Raw genomic sequence first — 26,488 nt, forward strand, 5'->3', positions numbered from 1 at the left:
AGAAATAGAAGATCTTAACAGACCCATCACAAGCACAGAAATCGAAACTGTAATCAGAAATCTTCCAGCAAACAAAAGCCCAGGACCAGACGGCTTCACAGCGGAATTCTACCAAAAATTTAGAGAAGAGCTAACACCTATCCTACTCAAACTCTTCCAGAAAATTGCAGAAGATGGTAAACTTCCAAACTCATTCTATGAGGCCACCATCACCCTAATTCCAAAACCAGACAAAGATGTCACAAAAAAGGAAAACTACAGGCCAATATCACTGATGAACATAGATGCAAAAATCCTTAATAAAATTCTAGCAAACAGAATCCAACATCATATTAAAAAGATCATACATCATGACCAAGTGGGCTTTATCCCAGGAATGCAAGGTTTTTTTAACATCCGCAAATCAATCAATGTAATACACCACATTAACAAATTGAAAGAAAAAAACCATATGGTTATCTCAATAGATGCAGAAAAAGCCTTTGACAAAATTCAGCATCCATTTATGATTAAAACCCTCCAGAAAGCAGGAATAGAAGGAACATATCTCAACATAATAAAAGCTATATATGACAAACCCACAGCAAACATTATCCTCAATGGTGAAAAATTGAAAGCATTTCCCCTAAAGTCAGGAACAAGGCAAGGATGCCCACTTTCACCACTACTATTCAACATAGTTTTGGAAGTTTTGGCCACAGCAATCAGAGCTGAAAAAGAAATAAAAGGAATACAGATAGGAAAAGAAGAAGTAAAACTCTCACTGTTTGCAGATGACATGATCCTCTACATAGAAAACCCTAAAGATTCTACTAGAAAATTACTAGAGTTGATCAATGAATATAGTAAAGTTGCAGGATATAAAATTAACACACAGAAATCCCTTGCATTCCTATACTCCAATAATGAGAAAACAGAAAGAGAAATTAAGGAAACAATACCATTCACCATTGCATCAAAAAGAATAAAATACTTAGGAATTTATCTACCTAAAGAAACAAAAGACTTATATATAGAAAACTATAAAACACTGATGAAAGAAATCAAAGAGGACACAAACAGATGGAGAAATATACCGTGTTCATGGATTGGAAGAATTAATATAGTGAAAATGAGTATACTACCCAAAGCAATCTATAGATTCAATGCAATCCCTATCAAGCTACCAATGGTATTTTTCACAGGACTAGAACAAATCATCTCACAATTTGTATGGAAATATAAGAAACCTCGAATAGCCAAAGCAATCTTGAGGAAGAAGAATGGAACTGGAGGAATCAACCTGCCTGACTTCAGGCTCTACTACAAAGCCACAGTCATCAAGACAGTATGGTACTGGCACAAAGATAGAAATATAGATCAATGGAACAAAATAGAAAGCCCAGAGATAAACCCACGCACATATGGACACCTTATCTTCGACAAAGAAGGCAAGAATATACAATGGAGAAAAGACAATCTCTTTAACAAGTGGTGCTGGGAAAACTGGTCAACCACTTGTAAAAGAATGAAACTAGAACACTTCCTAACACCATACACAAAAATAAACTCAAAATGGATTAAAGATCTAAACGTAAGACCAGAAACAATAAAACTCCTAGAGGAAAACATAGGCAAAACACTCTCCGACATAAATCACAGCAGGATCCTCCATGACCCACCTCCCAGAATATTGGAAATAAAAGCAAAAATAAACAAATGGGACCTAATTAAAATTAAAAGCTTTTGCACAACAAAGGAAACTATAAACAAGGTGAAAAGACAGCCTTCAGAATGGGAGAAAATAATAGCAAATGAAGCAACAGACAAACAATTAATATCAAAAATATACAAGCAACTTCTGCAGCTGAACTCCCGAAAAATAAACGACCCAATCAAAAAATGGGCCAAAGAACTAAACAGACATTTCTCCAAAGAAGACATACAGATGGCTAACAAACACATGAAAAGATGCTCAACATCACTCATTATTAGAGAAATGCAAATCAAAACCACAATGAGGTATCATTTCACACCAGTCAGAATGGCTGCTATCCAAAAGTCTACAAGCAATAAATGCTGGAGAGGGTGTGGAGAAAAGGGAACCCTCTTACACTGTTGGTGGGAATGCAAACTAGTACAGCCACTATGGAGAACAGTGTGGAGATTCCTTAAAAAACTGGGAATAGAACTGCCATATGACCCAGCAATCCCACTGCTGGGCATATACACCGAGGAAACCAGAATTGAAAGAGACGCGTGTACCCCAATGTTCATCGCAGCACTGTTTACAATAGCCAGGACATGGAAGCAACCTAGATGTCCATCAGTAGACGAATGGATAAGGAAGCTCTGGTACATATACACAATGGAATATTACTCAGCCATTAAAAAAAATACATTTGAATCGGTTCTACTGAGATGGATGAAACTGGAGCCCATTATACAGAGTGAAGTAAGCCAGAAAGAAAAACAACAATACAGTATACTAATGCATATATATGGAATTTGAAAGATGGTAACGATAACCCTATATGCGAGACAGAATAAGAGACACAGATGCATGGAACAATTTTATGGACTCTGAGGGAGAAGGTGAGGGTGGGACGTTCTGGGAGAATAGCATTGAAACATGTATATTATCATATGTGAAACAGAACACCATTCCATGTTCGATGCATGTGACAAGGGCTCAGGGCCGGGGCAATGGGATGATCCAGAAGGATGGGATGGGGAGGGAGGTGGGTGGGGGGTCCAGGAAGGGGAACACATGTAAACCCATGGCTGATTCATGTCAATGTATGGTAAAAACTATTACAATATTGTAAAGTAATTAGCCCCCAACTAAAATAAATAAATTTATAAAAATAAAAAAAAAAAAAAAAAAAGAAACACAGTGCCCCTATTTTTCAGTCTTTGTTGGGGAATATGAACCTAACAATATTATGTGCTAATTTAGAAAACACAGATGACCTCATTACTTTGACCAGCTCTTAATGTCCTTCAGTACTTTTCCACTAGCTTACCTCCACACTTCAAAACTCTCCTGCCTTTTGGTTAATAGTTCACTTCAGTCTCTCTTCCCTGTTGCAATAGTATTGAATAAAATCTTCCTTACCTGTTTAACTTATTGGGTACAACTTTTTTGACAGCACCCCTGTGTATCTGCTGTGATTACCTAGGAGGGCACCTAGGTGTACCATTGGGAAACTATCATTCTACGCTTACTTTAAGGACTGATGTTGAAGCTGAAACTCCAATACTTTGGCCACCTGATGCAAAGAGCTGACTCATTTGAAAAGACCCTGATGCTGGGAAAGATTGAGGGCAGGAGGAGAAGGGGACGACAGAGGATGAGATGGTTGGATGGCATCACATACTCAATGGACATGAGTTTGGGTAGGCTCTGGGAGTTAGTGATGGACAGGGAGGCCCGGCATGCTGCAGTTCATGGGGTCTCAAAGAGTCGGACATGACTGAGCGACTGAACCGAACTGAACTGAACTCCCTCTTTTCCCCACCCCTTCTCTGTTCCTCCTCCCAATTTCTATCCCGTCTAACCTCAGTTTCAAAATAAACAGCTGTAGAGAAAAGGTAGCTAATATGATTGGGACTTTGTAATTCTAATAAGAGCAAAGGAAAATTTTTCTTCTACTCATTTCTTAAATTGTACTATGCCTAAGGATTCTCTGAAGCTCATTTCTAATCCAACAAAATCTCTAAACAATTTCGTCTCCTGCCAGATCTTCAATTACTATCAATCATTTATCTTAAGTGGGTCAGAAACACGCACCTTCCACTGGGAGGGGGAAGCTAATATCAAGTCCATCGCAGGGAGTTTCAAAACTACAGGCCCCTTTCCACCACGCAGTATCCAACAGAGTCCAAGAGAATATATCCTATATATGGGATTGGGTATGTAATACGTAATCCAATATCCAAGGGAATTCTTGCCTTCTGTTTGGTTATCACCTTTAATGTGAGTTACTGCCATAAAAAGGGCTATTATATAAAGAGTACTGGTAACTGTTGAATGCTGCTTATCTTCATCAGAATTCAATGTATTTTTATGCCTAAAACTTCTTCCCTAAGATCAGAACATGTATTTCAAATGGTCTGTGGACAGCTGATGTACACTGCAAAAGAAACAAATCAGAAGTGAAATTATTCTTTCTTTATCCAAATTAATTCTGCAATAAACAGCATAAGTCAAACAGATTCTACCCCCTTACAAAACTGAACATAGAATATGATTACCCTTCTTCATGTACACTATTGCTATTCAGGATCAGGTTACCAGGTTTCCTCACTTGGATTTTTAGAAGTCTTATCACTGTTACACAGGCTTTTAATATTACACTATATCCAGTGTGGCAAATAGAAATAACACTCCACACAAACTCCTGCACACAAGCTTTATTCACAGTTTCCAAAACTCAGAAGCAACCAAGATGCCCTCCAGTAGATGAGTGGATATATAAACTGTGGTGCATCCAGACCATGGAATTCCTTTCAGCACAAATATCAATGAGTTATCAAGACATGGAGGAACCTTAAATGCCTATTAATAAGTGAAAAAAGCCAATCTGAAAAGGCTCCATATTGTATGATTCCAATTATATGACATTCTTGAAAAGGCAAAACTATGGTGGCAATTAAAAAAAAAAATCAGTGGTTTCCAGGAGTTGAGGACGGAGAGATAAATAGGCAGAACACACAGGATTTTTAGGGCAGTTAAAATACTTGTATGATATTCTAGTAATGGATACATGTCCTTATACATTTGTAGAAATTCATAGAATGTACAATGCCAAAAGAAAACTGTAAAATACTATATATACAGTTCACTTTTGGGCGATTATGATATGTCAGTGTAAGTTCATCAATTGTAACAAGTTCCCTCTCTGGTGGGGATGCTAATTAATGGAGGAGCCTATGCCTGTGTGGGAACAGGGAGTATATGGGAAATCTCTCTCTCAATTTTGCTGTAAAACTGAAAATGCTCAAAAAATAAAGTATTAAACCACATAATATAAACTTTACCATCTTAACCAGCTTTAAGTGTACAGTTCAGTGGTGTAGCACTGCTTTGCAGCAGATCTCTAGAAATTTTTCATCTTGCAAACCTGAAAGTACTGTCTACCCATTAAACATCTCCCTATTTCTCCCTCACCTAATGTTAGTAACCACCACTCTACTTTCTGTTCTTATGAATTTGACTAGTTTAGATACTTCACACAAGTGAACTCATACAGTATTTGTCTTTTTGTGCGTACCTTATTTCACTTAATGTCCTCAAGGTTCATCCATATTGTAGCATATAACAGGATGTCCTTCTTCAAGGTTAAACAATGTTCCATTGTATGTATGTAGAACATCTTGTTTATCCTTTTTAATTTTTCAACAGACACGTGGATAAGTTTTATGAAATGTAAATGTAATGGTATCATTCACTTCCTTAAACCCCTTTAGTAACATCCTTTGATATTTGGATAATCTTCACGTGATATGCAATTAGTAATTTGATCTGCTTTTTTATTTAACCTACACAGTCTCATATCTGACCATTCTCCCTGCCTTGCTTTCTTCCTGGAAACCTATGATTTGTTTATAGTGAACTTCTTTCAGATTTTCAAGCTCCTCAGGATTATTATCATTTCTGGACTTTGGTTTATATTGTCTTCCCTATCATAAACATTGTTTTTGTTCAGCAAATTTCAATTCATCAATTCATCTTTCATATTATACATTAAATGCTAATATCTTTGTGAGGACAGCAATAGCACCTATATTTTTCATTACCTTATCCCCAAAAGCTAACAAAATAACTGCTTACTGAATGGTTAATGAATAAATTGAATAGCAAATAAATTAAATAATGAATGAGGATTCAGCCCAGTCAGTTATTTTTCACAAACTGTATTTTTAAAATAATGAAATAAATTGCATTGTACTAATCTATTAAGACATGTGATATCAGAATGAATCTTTGTGATATAACCTAGGAAGTTGTTCAACAATGTTAGAGGGGAGTGTTTGCAATTAAACAGGAACCCCAACCATCAGAACTCTACATAAGCATTGAATTTGATTCAGAATTCATCAGTAATGCAAGGCTGAGATGATACAATAACAAATTATTGATGTCTAGCTCTAATTCTCTGGCTCCATAGACTTTCAGAACAAATATTTCCTTAGCAAGTGAATACAAAGAGCACTGGAACTCAGAAACAAGAACAAATTCATGTCTATCTGATTCTGGCTGATGAACTCATTTCACAGCTGAATCCTTGGTAGTTTTTATTAAGTCCAAATATACCTTCATATGCTTTCAACTATTTGAGGTTACTTTTGAAAAATAAAATTCTATCCTAAATTTCAGATCCCCTAGTGAAATGGTATTTTACCCAGTTTCAGTTACACTGACTTACTCCTTATGCACTGGGATCTTTACATAGTCTCTTTCTCTGATAGCCCATTACAGTGATAACTCCACTTGACTTAAATACCATTCGCCCCATACTGACCTGCATCCTTACTCTATTTTCATGTATAAATGTTTGCTTATTTAACAACTCTTTCTTTATTGCTTACAGTGAACAAGGCACACATATAAAATTGCAATTGTAACATAAAAGAGTATCAGCATGAAGAATAGTGAACTTCAAAGAGTACAGATTCTGGAACTGTATCATCTAGATTTGAATTCCAGTTTTGCCATTTGTAAGGTGTGTGCACCTGTGCAGTTTACTCACCTCTTTTCTTCTAATTCCTTGTTAGATGTGGTCAGGTCACCAAGGAAAGAGCCTATGTAAGCCTAAAATACTTTAGAGCTAAGTAGGATACCTCTCTTCAAGTCTGTAAACATCCTAGCTTCTACTGTATCTAAACATATTGAGCCTATTAAATGGAAGGTAATACAACTCAGCCCAGAAATAAATTTAGCTTTAAATGTCTTATACTCATATAATGGTAGTACTGATTTCCTCCACAAGTTCATCTCTTGAATCTTCTGAATCCCTTAGCTTCCTCCTGTCATTTTCCTACAGCTTCTTAAACCATTTTATTCTAACAGACACTCTACCTTAGAGAGAAACTTGGACTGCATATTAAGATTAGAGTAAATCTCCCACTGTTGTACATGAGTTAATAACTAGAATATCAAAAAAAACATTACACCTAAATATACTCTGCTGCTGCTGAGTCACGTCAGTCGTGTCCGACTCTGTGCGACCCCATAGACGGCAGCCCACCAGGCTCCACCGTCCCTGGGATTCTCGAGGCAAGAATACTGGAGTGGGTTGCCATTTCCTTCTCCAATGCCTGTAAGTGAAAAGTGAATGTTAAGTCGCTCAGTCATATCCGACTCTTAGCGACCCCATGGACTACAGCCTACCAGGCTCCTCTGTCCATGGGATTTTCCAGGCAAGAGTACTGGAGTGGGGTGCCATTGCCTTAGGCAACACTAAAAACATGGATAGAGCCCTTTTATATCTTATCTCTTTTCGAAAAATTTGAATGGTTTTTCTTTTTCTTTTTTTGGTTTGCTTGTTTTATGGAAGAGGAACACGAGAGATCTACTTATCATGATGTTTCTTTAGGACATGGATAGAGACTATCACCAGACCTGTTGGTTCTCTATACTTACCTAAATTAAGTAATGCTGAACACTTTAGAAAAATGTGAGCCATTAGCTAAACAAAAATAAATTTAAAATGTTCTTATCAGGTAGAAGGCAGCTAAATATTGCAGGTGTCTCAATGATTTCTTAAGTTACAGGGAAGATGTGTGCATAAAGAACACCAATTCAAATTTCACAGCTCTAAAAAAGGATGTAGAATTGACTGAGTTAGAATATTTAACTTCAATTTCCAATTTTGTTCTAAAATATTCAATGCAAACTAATACTATGTGAGCTGTCTGTTGGGGAGGAAATTAAAGTCCTAAGTTTCACTAATGTATAAGCAGGAAAACACAAGAGAAATACAATATGATTCCCAAGTTTAATTAATTTAGCAAGGCAGGAGCTCAGAGCCAGCAGTAACCAAGAAAATGCTAGGGCTAGGAAATATGAAGCTCAGTCTTTGAGAGAGCTTCACACCCTTGTTCTTCTGCAGGGATGTAAAAAGATCCTTTAAATATTAAAGGACAAAAAAACCCTATCTGGCATCTGGCTATAAGTGCAAGACTTTTTATTTGTGTTACAAGCATTTTCCAAGGTGTTTTAAGAAACTAGGAATTCTCAGATAAAATTAAATATGGAGTATTAGTTCAACTGCCTTTCTGCTTTTTATCCAAAATACTTTTATTTGTTCAGAATCAGATGCACTTTTCAAAACAGTGTGAAAACAGTAATGCTGAATATTTTAGAAAATATGAGTCCTTAAAAGTAAAAATACTAAACAACTATTTCAGTGGTAAGATTGTAATCTTATTGGAGGAGAATGGTAAGATTGTAGATACTGCTGGGAATAAGGCTCATGAGCCCAAGCCATTGAGTTAGAAAATACCACATGGGACAGTGCAGTCTTGAAATATTTCCAACTAAATTGTTCCAAATATTTAAGAGTCACTATGAATTTTAGTGATCTATTCTTCCTGAAAGGAAAAATCCTGCTATTGGTAGAATAAAGAAACTGACTGAAGAACAGCCCATTGCTTAATTATAACAAGTATTATTATACTATAGTTCATTTACTAAATTTCTTAAATTTGCACTTGTTTTGCATTTAATAATTGTGGTTGATACAATAGTATATGTTCTCTCAGCTGTATATTTACATTTTGGTAACTTTGTTTACATTGATTCACTTGAGGCAATTTGCTTATGTTGCGAGTAAAAGTCGCTCAGTCTGTCTGACTCTTTGCAACCCCATGGACTATACAGTCCATGGAATTCTCCAGGCCAGAATACTGGAATGGGTAGCCATTCCCTTCTCCAGGGGATCTTCTTAACCCAGGGATCGAACCCAGGTCTCCCACATTGCAGGCTGTTTTATTTAGACTGAGACTGTTTATAGGTTATACCTATATTTTCCACAGAACCATGTTCCTTAAATACATTGCATAAGCAGAAGCCCATTCAAAGAAAGGCAGTCTCCCTTTCTCTTAGGCATAGCAACCTCAAGGAACTGATCTCTGGAACATCCTCACCTAACTGAAAGGACTGCACAGTCAAAATTCCCTCCTGGTGAAGAAAAAGGAAACAAAACCACAGTCTCTCTTCCTCCATGATTCAGAAAACCTCTTTTTCCCCTATCCTAGATTTATGGTAGTCCAAAGAGGGCAGCCTCTTCATGGATCACTGCCCTGTAGTGGTGAAGGGGCTTGCATAACTCAATGAAGCTATGAGCTTCACGTCAGATTAGATTAGGTAGACAGAGTGCCTGAAGAACTATGGATGGAAGTCTGTAATACTGTATAAGAGGTAGTGACTGAAACTATCCTAAAGGAAAAACATGCAAGAAGGCAAAAGGGTTGTCTGAGGAGGCTTTACAAACAGCTGAGGAATGGAGAGAAGTGAAAGGCAAGGAAGAAAGGGAAAGATATATCCAACCGAATGTAGAGTTCCAGAGAATAGCAAAGAGAGATAAGAAGGGCTCCTTAAATGAACAATGCAAAGAAATAGAGGAAGACAATAGAATGGGAAAACTCAAAATCTCTTCAAGAAAACTGGAGATGTCAAGGGAACATGTGATGCAAGGATGGGCACAATAAAGAAATGGTAGGGACCTAACAGAAGCAGAAGAGATTAAGGAGAGGTGGCAGGAATACACAGAAGAACTATACAAAGAGGTCTTAATGACCCTTATAATGATGATGGTGTGGTCACTGGAAAAGAGCCAGACATTCTGGATTTGAAGTCAAATGGACCTTAAGAAGCATTACTATAAACAAAACTAGTGGAGGTGATGGAATTCCAACTGAGCTATTTCAAATCCTAAAAGATGATGCTGTTCAAGTGCTGCACTCAATGTGTCAGCAAATTTGGAAAACTCAGCAGTGGCCACAAAACTGGAAAAGGTCAGTTTTCATTCCAATCCCAAAGAATTGGGATTCCAAAGTTCCAAAGAGTGTTCAAATGATCATACAATTGTGCTCATTTCACATGCTAGTAAGGTTATACTCAAAATCATTCAAGCTAGGCTTCAGTAGTATGTGAACTGGAAGCTTCTATATATACAAGCTGGGTTTAGAAAAGTCAGAGGAACCAGAACTCAAATTGTCAACATTTGCTGGATCACAGAGAAAGCAAGAGAATTCCACAAAAACATCTACTTCTGCTTCACTGACTACTCTAAAGCCTTTAACTATGTGGGTCACAACTAACTGTGGAAAATTCTTAAAGAAATGGAAATACCAAACCACCTCAAGTATGTGGGTCAAGAGGCAGCAATAAGAACAAGACATGGAAAAACTGACTAGTTCAACATTGGGAAAGGAATACAAGACTGTATATTGTCATTCTGCCTATTTAATTTATATATGGAGTTAGTACATCATCCAAAATGCTGGGCTGGATGAAGCACACGCTGGAATCAAGATTGCTGGGAGAAATATCAATAACCACAGATATGCAGATGACACAGATATGGCAGAAAGTGAAGAAGAACTGAAGAGCATCTTGATGAAAGTGAAAGAGGAGAGTGAAAAAGTTGGCTTAAAACTCAACATTCAGAAAACTAAGATCATGGCATCTGGTTCCATCACTTCATGGCAAATAGAAGGGGAAAGTGGAAACAAGAGACAGATTTTATTTTCTTGGGCTCCAAAGTCACTGCAGATGGTGACTGCAGTCATGAAATTAAAAGACACTTGCTCCTTGGAAGGAAAGTTATGGCAAATCTAGACAGCATATTAAAAAGCAGAGACATCACTTTGCTGACAAAGGTCTACATAGTCAAAGCCACAATTTTTCCAATATATCATGTGTGGACGTGAGAGTTTGACCATAAAGTAGGCTGAGCACTGAAGAATTGATGCTTTTGAAGTGTGGTGTTGGAGAAGATTCTTGAGAGTCCCTTGGACTGCAGGGAGATTCATCTTGTCGATCCTAAAGGAAGTCAACCCTTAACATTAACTGGAAGGAATGATGCTGAAGCTGAAGCTTCAATACTTTGGCCAACTGATGCAAAGAGCCAACTCACTGGAAAAGACACTGATGCTGGGAAAGATTGACAGCAAAAGGAGAATATGGTTGCAGAAGATGAGTGAGATGGTTAGGTAGCATCGCCAATTCAGTAAACATGAATTTGAGCAAACTCTGAGAGATAGTGGGCTTCCCGGGTAGCTCAGTTGGTAAAGAATCCGCCTGCAATACAGGAGACCCCAGTTCGATTCCTCAGTCAGGAAGATCCCCTGGAGAAGGGAACGGCTACCCACTTCAGTATTCTGGCGTGTAGAATTCCATGGACAGAGGAGACTGGCAGGCTGCAGTCCAAAGGATCTCAAAGAGTCGGACAGGAATGAATGACTTTAACTTTCACTCAGAGATAGTGAAGGACACTGAAGAGCCTTGTGTGCTACAGTCCATGGGTCACAAAGAGTTGGATACAACTTAGTGAACAATGAAGCTTTCTTGACTCCTCCTAATCTTTAATTTGCATTTCCAGTTGCCAAATGTTTGGTAAAAACAGTGAAAGTCCACTCAACATCTTATCCCTTGTTCACAGAGGAATTGTAACTTTTTGATAGAATATGCTGCAAATAAGTCCACTGACATTTATTTTAAATACTGCTCATAAATAGATTAATAGGTGAAATTCAACTACTATAAGATATTAGTTAAACATATGATACAGTAGATGTTTCAGCATGTTGGAAACTAAAACCATTTTAAAAGAGAACAGCAGAAAAAATAATAGGGGAACCACTGACCAAAACCACCAGCCCTGGCCAGGCACCATAGTAACCATTTGCATGAGTTAATCGTACAACAGGAGGTACTGGTAAGGAATGCAGAACCAACAAGCTACCACTAACTGAAAGAATTCAGGAAAAGTCAAAGGAGAGATGAGTAGCCAGTCCATTATGTCCAACTCACCACCTAGAATTCTTTCTTGAATCCATCTTGCCAGAGCAATGCCTGTGCCACTAGGAAGGACTTTGAGTCAGTGATTGGCCAGACACGCCTTGAAAACTAACCCCATTACCATAAAACCTGAGACTGCAAGCCATGTGGCAGAGCAATTTGCCAAGGTCCCCTTATGCATCTCCACCAAGATGCCCCTTCCCAATAAAGTCTCTTGTCTTGTCAGTGTACGTGTCTTCTTAGACCATTCATTTCCTAGTGTTAGCCTAGAGCCCACTCTCGGGCTCTGGAAGGGGCCCTGCTTCCTCCAATAAAAATTCCCGTAGAGAATTCTCTTTTCTTCTTTTTTTTTCCCACCCGCCCTGTGCTAGCCACTCCTAATTCTTCTCACACACACAGATACACACACTTTAAACTATCCCAAATACAGGACACACTGCTGTTTTCTACTTTTTTTGATATAAAAAAGGAAACTACTGCCAAAGGACACAAAGTAAAATATATTGTCAAGGAACTATTTCTGTAAAGATTTATTCCTCCATAGACATATTTTAGTAGCAATTATACTAGGAAGAACACATGTGTATAAAAAAATCACTTTTAAGTTTGGAGATGCACAAAGAGAATATGTACTCAGAAGATACAAAACTTATACAGATTGACTCAGGTTTCCTTATGTCTAAAGTATATGCTTTTTTGTTTGGTGTCTCCATGTTTCATTAGCATGGAGACCACTCCAATCTTATGAAGATTAACTTTAGAGTAACAGAGCATATTTCCTTTATTATCAAATATATTCAGGAAATTCTTACTGGTACTTCAGATTTCATGTTAAAATATGTTCTCCAATTATATAGAGCTACTAAATCAGAACCAACTGAAATTCACAATTTTACAGGTTTAACTCAAATTTTACTGACTCTAAATATGATTTAAAAGAAACTATATAGCTTCAACTCTTTTTTGATTTTGTGTAGAAAGACACCATAAACACAACTGACACTTTTTATTTAGCAATCTAAACAATATACTTCAAACTATCCTCATGAAAAAAGACTATCAGTTGAGTAAGTTTTCAGGACAAGGTAACATTAAAAAATCCTATTTACTCATCTCAGAATCTGTACTGCTATATGACTAAAAAAATAATTTAACTGCTAGATGACTCATTTTATTGATAAATATCCTCATACAATAGAGCATTATTATTATAGTATTTGCTATGGAGCAAGATACTGCATATATATTTCATTTTTTTTCTCAGACATCTCCAATGGAAAGAGTTTAAAATTTTATATATTTAAATTTGTACAGATGTATACTTACACATATGTATATGCATGTGTACATACATATATACCTGTGTATTTATGTATGTGTAAATATGTTTGTATATATGTGTGTGTGCATATATAATCAGAAACATTCACTGTAAGCTTGCCCAATTCTGACCATATGGAATAATACATGTATGCATTTTAAATCAGACATTGGTGAACTTTTCCTCTAAAGGGCTATATATTAAATATTTTCAGCTTTTCAGGCCATTTGGTTTCTGTGGCAACTATTAAACTCTGCCATTGTAGCATGAAATCAGTCATGGACAGTACATAAATGTGTGAATTTGCTGCACTGCAATAAAATGTTATTTACAAAAACAAGCGATGGGCTGGATATGGCCTTGTACTAGCATCCTAGCACTAACAAACAAATTACTATTTGGTGCCTTAAAACAAATTACTATTTGGTGCCTTAAAACAATAGGTTATGCCCCCACCGTTTGTAGCCTAGAGGTCTGAAGTCAAAGTGTCATCAGGGTTGGTTGCTCTGGGCACTCTGAAAGAGAACTGGTTCTAAGCCTCACTCGTAGCTTCTAGTGGTTGCTGGCAGTCCTTTGGGTTTGTTTGTTTTAATATATGTGCCTCTCCAATCCTGGTCTCCAGGGTCACACGGTGTTCTCCCCATGTCTCTTCTTACAAAGATACCACTCACAGTAGATTAGGGCCCACCCTCATAGAAAACCTATTTCCAAATAAGAGCACATTCACAAGTATCCTGGGTTAGGACTCTAACACATCTTTTGGGGGAACACTCTTCAATCTATAACAATTCCCTGGACTATAGTTTCCTGGTGGTGGTGGTTTCATCACTCAGTCATGTCAGAATATTGAGACGCCATGGACTGTAGCCCACAAGACTCCTCTGTTCACAGGATTTCCCAGGCAAGAATACTGGAGTGGGTGGCCATTTCCTCCTCCAGGGGATCTTCCTGACCCAGGGATTGAACCCTGTATTGCAGGCAGACTCTTTACAGCTGAGCCACCAGAGAAGCTCTAGCCTCTGGTTTGAACAATCTAAGGTTTAGGATGATTGGTAAAAGCTAGATAATGGCAGAGGATGATAAATGTATAAGATGACATTCCAAAATATTTATCCATGAAAATATTTAATGATTATCTATTTGTTTATACAAAAATCACCCCAAAATGTAGCAGCTCAAATAATGACCATTTATTTATTCTTATGATTCTGTGGGTTGACCAGGTGGTTCTTAAACTTCTTTTGGTTTTAGGCATCAGATATTTAAAAATAGACTCATCTGATGGGCACTGGGTGCTAGTTGCTGACTGAAAGTTCAATTTAGGCAGCCATAGGTTTTAGTTCTCTCACATGTCAGCCTCTTCCTGAGCTGCTTGAGCTTCCTCAGAGGGAGATATGTGGGTTCCAAGGAGTATTCTAGGATGCAAACGTAGACCTTGTGGTTCTCTTAAAATTCAACCTTGAAAGTTACACAGGATTGCTTCCACAGTATATACCATCTGTCAAAATATTTCAAAAGGTCAGCTCATATACACAGAAAGAAGAAATATACTCCTTCATTTGATGGGCCAAGTTACATTTCAAAATAGAATGTGGGTTGAAAATATGCTGACCAATCAATAATAGATATTCCCCATACTGTGTTCATATATTTTGTTGTAAAAATAAAAATACTGTTATAATCTTCCTGCAACTAGATATCTAGTATTTAGAAGTGGTTTATTTTAATGGAATTAATAAATATATACACTGTGAGAAATCTGCATACTGTTTATGTATGTATGTGCAATATTTTAGATGCCTAGGCAAAAAGATGTATTTTATTCTGTTATTTACTGCTACCTGCCAACCTGTCTTCTTCCACACACACTCTTCTTTGCATACACTATGGTGTTAGACTGTTTGATACTTACTACATAATGAAAGGAATGCTACCATAGAAAACAGAAAAGCCTGACTTTTGAGTTTCAAAAGCCTATGTCCTGAAAGGGAACATGGAACCTTGGAGTCCGAGGCATAGAACAATTATCCCTTCAAAACAACCAATAAATCAGAGGAAGGTTTCCAGCTGTCAAAACTACGAAGAGATTTCTAAGGCTGGAAAGTTTAGCTTAGGTGATTGCATTATTCAATGGTCTAATACTACATGCTATCCAGGGTTATTTCCAGCACTCAATAAATACTTGATAAATTAATTAACTTTCCTCCAGGAAAATCAGAGAAATAATAAACCTATAGTACAATTTGCAAAATATAGACTCAAAGAGAGAAATGTAACAATTAGCCCAAAACACCATATGTGAACATTTCAGTTCAGTTCAGTTCAGTCGCTCAGTCATGTCTGACTCTTTGCAACCCCATGAACCGCAGCACTCCAGGCCTCCCTGCCCATCACCAACTCTCGGAGTTTACCCAAACTCATGTTCATTGAGTTGGTGATGCCATCCAACCATCTCATCCTCTGTCATCCCCTTCTCCTCCTGCCTTCAATCTTTCCCAGAATCAGGGTCTTTTCAAATGAGTCAGCTCTTTGCATCAGGTGGCCAAAGTATTGGAGTTTCAGCTTCAACATCGGTCCTTCCAATGAACACCCAGGACTGATCTCCTTTAGGATGAACTGGTTGGATCTACTGGCAGTCCAGGGGACTCTCAAGAGTCTTCTCCAACACCACGGTTCAAAAGCATCAATTCTTCGGCTCTCAGCTTTCTGTATAGTCCAACTCTCACATCCACACATGACTACTGGAAAAACCATAGCCTTGACTAGATGGACTTTTGTTGGCAAAGTAATGTCTCTGCTTTTTGATATGCTGTCTAGGTTGGTCATAAGTTTTCTCCCAAAGAGTAAGTGTCTTTTAATTTCATGGGTGCAGTCACCATCTGCAGTGATTTGGGGGCCCAAAAAAATAAAGTCTAATACTGTTTTAATTGTTTCCCCATCTACTTGCCATGAAGTGATGGGACCGGATGCCATGATCTTAGTTTTCTGAATGTTGAGCTTTAAGTCAACCTTTTCACTCTCCTCTTTCACTTTCATCAAGAGGCTCTTTAGTTCTTCTTCACTTTCTGCCATAAGGGTGGTGTCATCTGCATATGTGAGATCATTGATATTTCTCCCAGCAATCTTGATTCCAGCTTGTGCTTCCTCCAGCCTAGCGTTTCTCATGATGTGCTCTGCACACAAGTTAAATAAGCAGGATGACAATATACAGCCTTGACGTACTCCTTTTCCTATTTGGAACCAGTCTGTTGTTCCATGTCCAGTTCTAACTGTTGCTTCCTGACTTGCATACAGGTTTCTCAAGAGGCAGGTCAGGTGGTCCGGTATTCCCATCTCTTTCAGAATTTTCCACCGTTTATTGTGATCCACACAGTCAAAGGCTTTGGCATAGTCAGAACAGAAACAGATGTTTTTCTGGAACTCTCTTGCTTTTTTAGATCTGGAAATTTTAGGCCAAAGTACAATGCACAGAATAGAGTTTCTTATATATGTGTTTTTTTACCTCCACACAATCCTTCGGCCTTTTAAATTTATTAATTTTTTGTATTATAATGTTAATCTAAAAATTAATATAGCCACATTCTGAATCATCTGGATAATCACCCTAGCACTCAATATTCAATTTCGTTTCATTGACCAAAATTTTGTGCTTCTAATTGTCAATTGACACCATTTTACTGTGTAGCATATGAGTAAAAAATTGCAGATTCTAACAGAGATATACAAAGGAACAATTGAGAAATCATACTGCAAGTTAGTAAAGAGGTGTCAAATTTAAAAGAACTTGTGTTACTGTACTCTATACTATGCTCTGTACATATCTTTCAAGCAGATGTTTTGTAACAGCACAATATTTCTTTGAAGTAAGTTTATTTATAAATACAACTCTAAATCAGGGAAAATATTCCAATTTTTTTCATAATTTATTTATAGTATGTGTTAGTAAACAGATAAAACATAGTGGACTTCACGGAGAAGGCAATGGCAACCCATTCCACTACTCTTGCCTAGAAAATCCCATGGATAGAGGAGCCTGGTAGGCTGCAGTCCATGGGGTTGCTAAGAGTCGGACACGACTGAGAGACTTCACTTTCACTTTTCACTTTCATGCATTGGAGAAGAAATGGCAACCCACTCCAGTGTTCTTGCATGGAGAATCCCAGGGACGGGGGAACCTGGTGGGCTGCCATCTATGGGGTTGCACAGAGTCGGACACGACTGAAGCGACTTAGCAGCAGCAGCAGCAGCAGTGGACTTCAATTTAAGATTATCTTTTAGGAGGAGACACATGTATGTATGGCTGATTGATACTGATACTATTGATACAAAAACTGTCACACACCCGGCCCGGCTGGTCACGTGGACCAGCCGAGGCACTGTTGACGCCAGGACTGGTCATGTGACCCAGCCCCTAGCTTCTCGCAGGGATGGAGCCGGAAGAAGGGACACCCCTGTGGCGGCTGCAGAAGCTTCCCGCAGAGCGGGGCCTGCAGCTTCTTCACAAAATAATTGATGGTATTTGTGGCTGAACTTATCCTCTCTACCGGGATTATCACAGTGGGATTCAACAGAATGGATGCATGTTCAGGAAGACATTACCACCTTTTTCAAAGCTGTAGTTGGTAAAAATTTATCTGATGAAGAGATATCTCAACAGTTGAATCTGTTGAATCCATCTCATCAAGAAGCTATCCTGAAATGCTTAAAAAGTAGGAAGGATGAAATCAAGCAGACTCTGTTGGAAGAAATAGTTGATATTTCCTCTGCACAACTACAGGATTCTGATTAGCAGTTAAAGGTTGCACTTTCTAGTGACAAGATTGCTTCATTACAAATGCCATTTTTAAGCCTTCATCTAAATGTTAAAGAAAATGGTGAAGTCAAGCCATATTCTGTTGAAATAAGTAAAGAAGAGCTACAGAATCTAATAAATTCCTTGGAAGCAGCTATTAAGGTGGTCCTGCAGTTGAAATAACTGGAAATGATGAATACCAACATTATCAGATTCTATTGGTACAACTGATGCACAGAGAGAATACCATGTGTTCAGAAAATCTGAATGGCCTGCTGAGAAAGCAGCAGTGTTGAGATTACAAAGACAACAATTTATCAGCATCCCTAAAGAAAAGTAAATTATATGGTTGACAGGAAATGCATAAAAACATGAAAGATGAAAAGGCTGTAAACACAGTTTATATTTTCATAATGACTGTTCTGCTTCATTTATTAAATATTTGAAAAGTCTTTATAGATACAGTTTTATGGTAAGCTAAAAATAGGCTCTAAAGTAATGTAAACATACAAGCACGAATATACTTGAATATTGCTTAAGGAACTATGTGAATAGCAAGGTTGTTTGTTATGGATATATGTGGTGGTTCACTTGTGATATTTTTTAAAAATAATTTTTAAAGAATGTATAAGCTGCATCTGACTCAGGAGATTCCATGCTTTTCTCATATTTCAAAAGAAAAGTTATAAAATGTAAAATTTTATAGAGAATCTCTCCAGACTTGAACTGAAAGGACAAAAAACAAAATCTGGGTGAACAATTTTGAATTTTGAATTCTAGGAACTAAAATATTATATTCGATCATAGATAAAAGTGCAGACAACACTGTTACTTACTTCTGTATTTCTGTGTCTGTTCAGGAGACTATGCTCTGATAAAAAGAATATGTGTCACTGTGTAGTGTATACCTTATTACTCCAATATCTGCTAAGACTATATAGGTCCCTATTTATTGTAAATTCTTAATTTGTTGTAAACTTAATGAAATTCTGGATGTTAACAACTTCATTGGAAAGCAAACCATTTTTAATTTCAGTGACCTTTAAAAACAAGCATTTTGAGCAAATAAAAATATATTATCTTAAAAAAAAACTATCACAATACTGTAACTTAATTATCCTCCAATTAAATAAATAATTAAAAAATAAAATTATCTTTTAAATTCAAAGTAATAATTTTCTGAATTATTTATGAATAACTAGAATTTTTCATATGTCAGAATATTTTCTACATTATGTATGCTCCATGGCTTAACAACAAATGCACAAGTCTGTCAGGGAAACACAAAATATAAAAATTCACTAGAACTGTGTGTTAGCTGCTCAGTCTTGTCTGACTCTTTGCGACCCAATGAACTGTAGTCCACAAGGCTCCTCTGTCCGTGGGATTCTCCAGGCAAGAATACTGGAGTGGGCTGCCATTTCCTTCTCCAGGGGATCTTCCTGACCCAGGGATTGAACCCAGATTTCCTGTATTGCAGGGGGATGCTTTACCATCTGAGCTACAGTCCAATGTAATGCTTAAGCATCTATCCAATTTTAAACTTTATTGAATCTATTAATGTTTTATTTTGAATTGTTTAGGTTTGTTAGAGTTTTATGAATACTGAAAATAATATGGTTGTGTAAATACAGTAAATATCAAAGTAGAATATACCATTCCACACTGTAAATATTTCTATCTTCTAATTAAAAAATATTTAATTCAGTACTGGTCGTCCTCATGATTTTTTTTTTCTCGAGAAGATTAAGCTTGAGATAAAGCCATTCAAGACAATTTCAACTATTGACATTATTTAGCATTTAAATAGTTTGCTTCTTCTTCTTAATTTGAGGCACACATATTGATATACACATCTCCTAAATTTGGTAATTAGACAATAATTGATCTCTTTGTTAAACATCTTAGTACAATTTTGCCAATAACAAAATTGCCACTCAAAGTTGGCAAGCTATATGCACTCAATTGTTAGGATGTTAGCAATTTGTTCTACTTGGGAAACCATGTTAACAAAGAGGATATTGTGTAAAGATTAACTGCTTTGATCACATGAATGATGGATGGTTACTTTTGAATGTGTCAAAATATAAATACCTTTGTAAAACAATCAAAATTATTCATTTATTTAATTGCTTATTTTGATTTTCAGTAATGTTAGTTAAGTAAAATGTCAGATTTTCTGGCATCTTAGATGAGATACTTGACCTTTACTCATTCACAGCTTTCAAGCTTACTAGTTCAAATTACTATCACATTAAGAATCCATGGCTGATTCATGTCAATGTATGGCAAAAACCACTACAATATTGTAAAGTAATTAGCTCCCAGCTAAAATAAATAAATTAAAAAAAAAAGAATCCAAAGAAATTCACTATCTATCATTACATTGAAATTAAATGCTGTATAAGTTTAAGTACAAATATTCAAACTGAGACAATATCATACTTTTTTCCTAAAAGCAGTTTCTCTAAATTATCAATAGTTAATAGTATTCCAGTTGGTTTGCTGATGAAAGTGAAAGTGAAGTCACTCAGTCGTGTCCGACTCTTTGCAACCCTGTGGACTGTAGCCCACCAGGCTCCTCCGTCCGTGGGATTCTCCAGACAAGAATACTAGAGTGGGTTGCCATTTCCTTCTCCAGATCCAAAGATAATTACTGCCTAAAAAGAAAAAACCATGGAAACTACATGTTCTTAAATATTTAACGATAGTCTATCATATTAGTGATGTTTGCTATTCAAAACTGACTTGATAATTGCATATCGGCTTTAAATTGTGTTTTGGAAGACCATGAAACTTGGTCCTCGCTAATATGTATGTTTTCCATAGCATAATAAATCTTTCAACAAAAGAGTAGAAAAAAGGACAACCATATGACATGACTTTTAAAAGTCACATAAATTTTAAGTATAATATTATAAGATATCCAAAGTTGTGTGATGAGACACATATTTAACACCTTTTTGAATTAATCTGTACCATCTATTTGTGTATCTGGCATTATTAAGATTTGTGGTCAATGGAAATCTATAGTAATAGGAATCCACAGTTCCTTATGCTACCAGTTCTCAAACATTTTGTTTTCAGGACCACTTAAAACTCTTAAAAGTTGTTGAGGGCCCCAGTGAACTTCAGTTACTTAGGTACATGTATAACTTTTCCACAAATATTTCACATATACATTTTTCATATAAAAAAACTCAAAAATTTAAATGTCTTAATATGTATTGAGTTTATTAATAACTCATTTAATAAAAGTAAACACATTACTAAAATTTTTTAATCAAGAAAAATAAATGTAGATATGCAAATCACTTTTTGTATATCAGGTATAACGAACATACGTAAAGCTGTACATATTTAATGTATGCAACTTAATGAGTTTACAGATAATATACATTTATGAAGCTATCACTGCAATAAACACATATTTCCTTCTAAAATTTTTCTCTTGTCCACTTTATTTACTATTATTTTTTATCCAATAATAATTACTTGACAAAAGATTTACCCTCAGCAATTTTTAAAGTGTGTGATACAATAATTATAGATACTATGTTGTACAGTATATTTCTACTATGTCTTTTTCTTGCATCATTAAAACTTTGTACCATTTGGCTAATACCTTATTTCCCATGTGCCATCCCGGCTCCTAGCAGCTATGATTCTACATTCTACTTTTTGCTTTTATGAGTCTGAGATCTTTAGATTCTTCATGTACATGGTATGAAACAGTATTTGTCATTCTGTTCCTGGTTTATTTAGCTTAGTATAATGTTCTCCAGTTTCATCCATATTGTTGCAAAAGGCAGGATTTCTTTCTTTTTTAATGCTGAACAATATTCTACTACATATATGCATATATATGTATATTTTCTTTATATATTCATTAATCAATGGGCATTTAAGTTACTTTCATGTCGTGACCATTGTGAATAATGCTGCAGTGAATATGAGCGTGCAAGATATTTCTTTGAGATACTGATTTCTCAATATCTCAGTGTATATATATATATATATATATATATATATTTCTTTGGGTATAATATATATATTATATATATACTTTTATTTATATATTCTTATATGTATATTCTTTGGAATAATATATATATTATTATATATAAGTAGGACTTATATCGGAGAAGGCAATGGCACCCCACTCCAGTACTCTTGCCTGGAAAATCCCATGGACAGAGGAGCCTGGTAGGCTACAGTCCATGGGGTCGCTAAGAGTCGGACATGACTGAGCGACTTCACTTTCACTTTTCCCTTTCATGCACTGGAGAAGGAAATGGCAACCCACTCCAGTATTCTTGCCTGGAGAATCCCAGGGACGGCGGAGCCTGGTGGGCTGCCGTCTATGGGGTCGCACAGAGTCAGACATGACTGAAGCGACTTAACAGCAGCAGCAGCAGCAGGACTTATATATATACACAAACACACACTTTAGAAGTGAGATTGCTGGATCATATAGTAGTTCTATTTTTAAAGTTTCAAACAGTGTTAGATGATATCTCATTGTGGTTTTGATTCGCGTTTCTTAGGTAACTAATGATGTTGCTTTCATACATCTGTTGGTAATCTGTGTATCTTCTTTGTAGAAATGTCTAATCAAGCCCTTTCCCATTTTTAAAGTAGGTATTTGGTTTTCAGCTTTTGGGTTGTAAGAATTCCTATATATTTTGGATATTAACCCTTTATCACATATTGGACTTAGAAACATTTTGTACTGTTCCATAGCTTGGCTTTCATTCATTGCTTCCTCTGCTATACAGAAGGTTTTTTTGTTTGTTTTGTTTCTAATTTGATGTTAGTCCTATTTATCTGTTTTTGTTTTTGATGCCTATGCTTTTGGTTTCAAAACCAAGAAATCATTACTAAAGAACCTTTCTCCTATACTTTCTTCTATAAGTTTTATAGTTTCAGGTCTTGCATTGAAATATTTTGAGTTGATTTTTGTGTATGGTGTCAGATAAGGATCTAAAAAACCTTCATTTTAGTTTGTTTGGTTTTTTTTGCAAGGATATGCATTCTTTTGTAGATATCCAGTTTTCTCAAAGCCATTTATTGAATAGATCATTCTTTCCTTATTGTGTATTCTTCTACCAATTTTTAAAAATCTCTGTGGGAGATCTGTTGAGTATATATGCATGGGTTTATTTCTAGACTGTCTATTCTGTTCCAGTGGTCTATATTTGTTCTTATGCCATTTCCACAGTATTTTGTTTACTATAACTTTATAATATACTTTGAAATCAGGAAGTGGAATGCTTCTAGCTTTGTTCTTTCTCAAGATTGTTTTAGCTTTTAGGGGTATTCTTTGTTTCCATATAAATTTTAGGACTGTTATTTTCATATCTGTAAAAAATGCCACTGGAATTTTCTAGGGACTGCATTGAATCTGTAGGTCACTTTGGCTGGTATGGACATTTAGTTTTCCATGAACTAAACAGGTAATACAGCTCACAACCCAAACATGCAAGTGATTTACCAGATACAACTATCATTATAGGGCATGAATAATAAGTGTGTTATGGTCTTTTCTCATTTCAGCACTAAGAACATTCTTTCTTGAAGCTGGCAATTATCCTTTTTTTCATTCTGTGTGGGCTTGGCAGTGAAGAATACAACAACTAAAAATTTGGATGTCTCTGCTTTTTAATATGCTGTCTAGGTTTGTCACAGTTTTTCTTCTAATGAGTAAATGTCTTTTAATTTCATGGATGCAGTCACTATCTGCAGTAATTCTGGAGCACAAGCAAATAAAGTCTGTCTCTGTTTCCATTGCTTCCCATTTGCCATAAAGTGATGGAACCAGATGCCATGATCTTAGTTTTTTGAATGCTGAGTTTGAAGCCAGCTTTTTCACTCTCTTCTTTCACCTTCACCAACAGGCTCTTCATTTTTGCCATAGGGTAGTGTCATCTGCATATCTGAGATTATTGGTATTTCTCCCAGTAATCATGATTCCAGCTTGTGATTCATCCAGTCCAGCATTTTGCTTGATGTACTCTGCGTTTAAATTAAGTAAGCCAGGGGACAATATTCAGGCTTGACATACTCCTTTCCCAATCATGAACCAGTCCATTGTTCCATATCTGATTCTAGGTTGCTTTTGACCTGCATGCAGGTTTCTCAGGAGGCAGGTAAGGTGGTCTGATAATTCCATCTCTTTAAGAACTTTCCACAGTTTGTTGTGATCCATTACAATCAATCCCTTCCCTGGTGGCTCAGATGGGAAAGAAAACGCCTGCAATGCAGAGACATGAGTTTGATCCCTGGATTGGGAAGATCCCCTGGAGAATGAAATGGCAACTCATTCCAGTATTTCTGGCTGGAGAATTCCATAGACAGAGGACCCTGGTAGGCTATAGTTGATGGGGTTCCCAAGAGTTGAACATAACTGAGCGACTAACACTTTCATTTGCACACAGTAAAGGCTTTAGCCTAATCAATGAAGCAGAATAGATGCTTTTCTGGAATTCCTTTGTTTTTTCTATGATCCAACAGATGTTGGCATTTTGATCTCTTGTTCCTCTGCCTTTTCTAAATCCAGCTTGTACCTCTAGAAGTTCTCAGTTCATGTATTGTTGAAACCGAGCTTGAAGAATTTCGAGCATTACCTTGCTAGCATGTGAATCAAATGCAATTGTGTGGTAGTTTGAACATTCTTTTTCCTTGCCCTTCTTCAGGATTAAGATGAAGTCTGACCTTTTCAAGTCCTGTGGCCACTTCTGGAATAATGAGTGCAGCACTTTAATAGCATCATCTTTTAGGATTTGAAATAGCTCAGCTGGAATTTCATCACCTCCACTACCTTTGTGCATAGTAATGGTTCCTAAGGCCCACTTGACTTCACACTCCAGGATATCTGGCTCTAGCTGAGTAATCACACCATCACGAATATTGGGGTCATTAAGACCTTTTTTTGTATAGTTCTTCTGTGTATCCTTGCCACTTCTTCTTAATATCTTCTGATTCTGCTAGGTCCATACCATTTCTGTCCTTTATAGTGCCCATCTTCACATGAAATGTTCCCTTGGTATCTCTAATTTTCTTGAAGACATCTCTAGTCTTACTATAATTTAAGAAGATTAAGAAAATTATCTTCCATTCTTCTTTTTCCAGTTTTGTAAAACTTCAAATAGATGTTAAAATTTTTGAAAATTATTTTCTGGATCTATCAAGATGTCAACATTAACTTTTATTTTTTCCCTGTATTAATGCAGTAAATGAGCACACTATTAATAGACATGATTTTTGAATGCTATTCACTTCACAAATAATCCCTGGTCAAAGCCTCATTGTTTTACATTGCTACTTTGTTTTGACAATAGTTTGATTAGATTTTTTACATCTATGTTCGTGAAAAATGAACATTTTGCATCTATGTGCATGGATCTTCAGTAATCTTTTGTGGTAAAATCATTGACGAATTTTTAAAATTTTAGTTGCTTCATGTAACTTGTTGGAAAGTGCTCACTTTCTATTCTTTGGAATAATTTTACATAAATATAAAATTGTCTTATACTTAAAAGTATTCATCACTGATGCCATCTAGGCCAGTATATAGATATTTTACGTAAATTTTACATGCACAGTTGAGAATGTATTATGTCATTTTTTTTTTCTAAAGTGCAATGTTCTTTGTATTTCCATTAGGTCATTTTGATTAAATGGTTCTTCAGATCTTTTATATCTTGACTAATGTATCATCTGCTTGCTCTATTAACTACTCAGAGATGGTAAAGCTTCCAATATGATTATAGATTTTTTAATTTTTCCTTTTCAGTTCAGTTCAGTTCAGCCGCTCAGTCATGTCTGACTTTTTGCCACCCCATGGACTGCAGCACACCAGGCTTCCTTGTCCATCACCAAATCCCAGAGTTTACTCAAACTCATGTACATTGAGTCAGTGATGCCATCCAACCATCTCATCCTCTGTCATCCCATTCTCCTCCTGCCTTCAATATTTCCCAGCATCAGGGTCTTTTCAAATGAGTCAGGTCTTCACATCAGGTGGCCAAAGTATTGGAGTTTCAGCTTCAACATCAGTCCTTCCAATGAATATTCAGGGCTGATTTCCTTTAGGATTGGATCTCCTTGCAGTCCAAGGGACTCTCAAGAGTCTTCTCCAACACCACAGTTCAAAAGCATCAATTCTTCGGCTCTCAGTTTTCTTTATAGTCCAACTCTCTCATCCACATAAGACTACTGAAAAAACCATAGCCTGGACTAGACGGACCTTTGTTGGCAAAATAATGTCTCTGCTTTTTGATATGCTGTCTAGGTTGGTCATAACTTTTTTCCCAAAGAGTAAGTGTCTTTTAATTTCATGGGTGCAGTCACCATCTGCAGTAAT

General features: G+C 36.5%; 1 long non-coding RNA gene and 1 pseudogene across 1 annotated transcript in view; one reads left to right on the plus strand and one right to left on the minus strand.

The window, feature by feature from the left end:
- Window positions 1-3,772: 3,772 nt before the first annotated feature.
- Window positions 3,773-26,488, minus strand: part of LOC145545157 (uncharacterized) — an 81,941-nt gene continuing 59,225 nt past the window's right edge. The window contains exon 3 of the long non-coding RNA XR_014081923.1: window positions 3,773-4,115. This is a non-coding gene — a long non-coding RNA (uncharacterized LOC145545157). The remainder of the gene's footprint in view (window positions 4,116-26,488) is intronic.
- Window positions 17,759-18,459, plus strand: LOC145544392 (COMM domain-containing protein 8 pseudogene; annotated as a pseudogene).

This window comes from Giraffa tippelskirchi, chromosome 4 (genome assembly GCF_054371585.1).
Source record: "Giraffa tippelskirchi isolate mGirTip1 chromosome 4, T2T-mGirTip1v1.2.pri, whole genome shotgun sequence".
Lineage (NCBI taxonomy): Eukaryota > Metazoa > Chordata > Mammalia > Artiodactyla > Giraffidae > Giraffa > Giraffa tippelskirchi.